Source organism: Sinocyclocheilus grahami, unplaced genomic scaffold, assembly GCF_001515645.1.
Source record: "Sinocyclocheilus grahami isolate Dianchi unplaced genomic scaffold, SAMN03320097.WGS_v1.1 scaffold717.1, whole genome shotgun sequence".
Taxonomy (NCBI): Eukaryota; Metazoa; Chordata; class Actinopteri; order Cypriniformes; family Cyprinidae; genus Sinocyclocheilus; species Sinocyclocheilus grahami.
This window is the reverse complement of record NW_015505896.1, coordinates 522242-524564: the sequence shown is the minus strand read 5'-3', so window position 1 is coordinate 524564 and position 2323 is coordinate 522242. Positions and strand designations below refer to the sequence as shown.

Here is a 2323-nt window from a genome sequence, read left to right as displayed (position 1 = left end):
TATATTCACATAGCTAGAAATATGAGATCATGTTCTTGTTAATGTTTACTAATGAACTTACTAAACATTAATTAATGATTAACATGATTATTTAATGTAAATTCAAATGCTTACAAATGTCAGTAAGATTTCAGTTCATATGATCTTCATAACTTGTTGGTCTTTGTTGTGTAGACCTCTATTTACACATCTTAACAAATAATCTATTAATTATTTGTTCATGTTTTTGCAGTACCCAATCTAAAGTGAAAATATTCATCATTTGCAAATGTTTACTAATCATTAATACCTTTATGAGCAGTCATCTCAATGGCAAAAAGTGTCCCGAAGACCTGAATTTACCCTATTCACAAATATTTACTAATCATTTCTTAATCATTTGTTCATGTGTTTTGCAGTAGCCAATCTAAAGTTGAAACTATTCATCATTTGTAAATGTTGATAAATGATTACTAATATGTTAATGCTAACATATTAGCTAATGTAACACGGTTTGTGTGAAAGGTTGCTGGTTACACTGATAAAAATGTTCTGCTCGATTTACTTAAAACATATGATGAATTTTTTTGCATAAATTTATTATGTAGATCAAACAAGATTAGTCTTTGTAAAAACTACTTAATTTTTCTGTCTGTTGAAAGAATGTTTACACAAAGTAAACTTAATTTTAGTATTTCTTTAGTCATTTTTGTGTGTGTGTGATCTACATACCTTTAAGAGTTCTAAATGTGTATTTTTTATTGAATTCAACTTATTTTTTTAATTTCCATGTTCCAAATTTCAAGTGGGATCTACTTTGTTTTTCCAAATTTGTTAGTTTATTTTTAAGTTACGTGTACTCAAATTTTCTAATTAGCAACTGAGTATTTCTACTGAAAGTATAAATGCAAATAGTTAATTATTTACTATTTAACCACTGGTACTTGTCAACGGAATGTTAGTAGAATGTATTAATCAAATATGGAAATCTAGTTATTACATTACATAAAGCTGACATTTTGGCCATTTGATAGTAAAACTGACAGGGTCAGTATAAAATAAATAAATATATACACACACACACCTCACAGATTAAGACATCGTGTACATTAGAAAATTGCACTTCAATTTTACCTTAATCCACTCAATACATCTCAAGATATGCCTGCTGTGGCAAAGGGTTGCCCATAATATTAAATGGACATCTGTCAGTCTCAACCTACCAACCGGATGTTTAACTTTCAAATTTCAAAACATTTTAAATGACTGAACACTTTCGGTAAGGACTTTTTTCAATAAACAAAATTACATTGTACAGAATATTTTCTATACAATTTAGTTTTTTGTCCCTCAACAGTAACAGTAACGTGCTCTCAAGACTTTAAAACAACAAGCTCACAAACATGATCCACTTGTGAAAATGGAGTAGATCTTCTAAGAAACCCACATTGAAGTTTCTTTGGGTTTCTACTGATATAAATTCAGAGCAAAATATTTTTCCACGAGTCACGTTTCTCACTTTTTAAAGTGCATTGAAAGAACCTCAGAAAGTGCACTGTAAATCTTTAACAGAGGGACCTAACTCAGACCCTCTACCTTCAACAATGTCTGTATGGCTTTTAGGCCAGTAAGCTGACTTTGAGAACATGGACTTTTTTCTGGTTTCCATTCTCCTGCTCCAGGAAGATCATCTGGAAAGCCTGCATTTCAGTTTCTTTAGGTAGCTTAATCACAAAAAAATTACAATAAATTCACATTGTGCAAAATATTTTCCCTTAGTCCCGTGTTTCTCACTTCTTCAGTGTCATATTTCCTTCAAATGCACATTAACAGACTCACAAACATGGTCCCCATATGAAAATGTAGTAGTTCAACTCGAGAAAGTGCATCAGGAGAACCTGAGAAATTGAACTTTTAAACTTCAACAGAGGGACTTAACTTAAACCCTCTACCTTCAACAATGTCTGTATGGCTTTTAGGCCAGTAAGTTGACTTTGAGATCGTGGACTTTGGAGGACATTTTTTTGTTAACGTCCTCCAGCTCCAGGAAGATCTTCTGGAAAACCTTGAACGTGTATTTCAGTTTCTTTGGATAGCTTAGTTCCAAAGCATAAATAAGGCCCATTATGTAGGTGCAAGCATGGGCTACACTGGGAATACCAAAAAGGACCTCTGTTCCCTCGATAGCCATTCCTGCTTGCTTCTTGTGACCTCCTTCCCTGGCTTTGTTGACCACAAAGATGTTGAGCACAAATGAAGTGAGGTCCTCTTGGATGGCTGCAGCATCATCGTCATCACAAACCTGTGAAACATACCAGAGAGAATTAAACCTAATTTTTGTTTG

The 2323-nt window shown here is 32.9% G+C and overlaps 1 pseudogene; it reads right to left on the bottom strand.

The window, feature by feature from the left end:
• Nucleotides 1-1598: 1598 nt before the first annotated feature.
• Nucleotides 1599-2323, bottom strand: part of LOC107560271 (uncharacterized) — a 3321-nt pseudogene continuing 2596 nt past the window's right edge.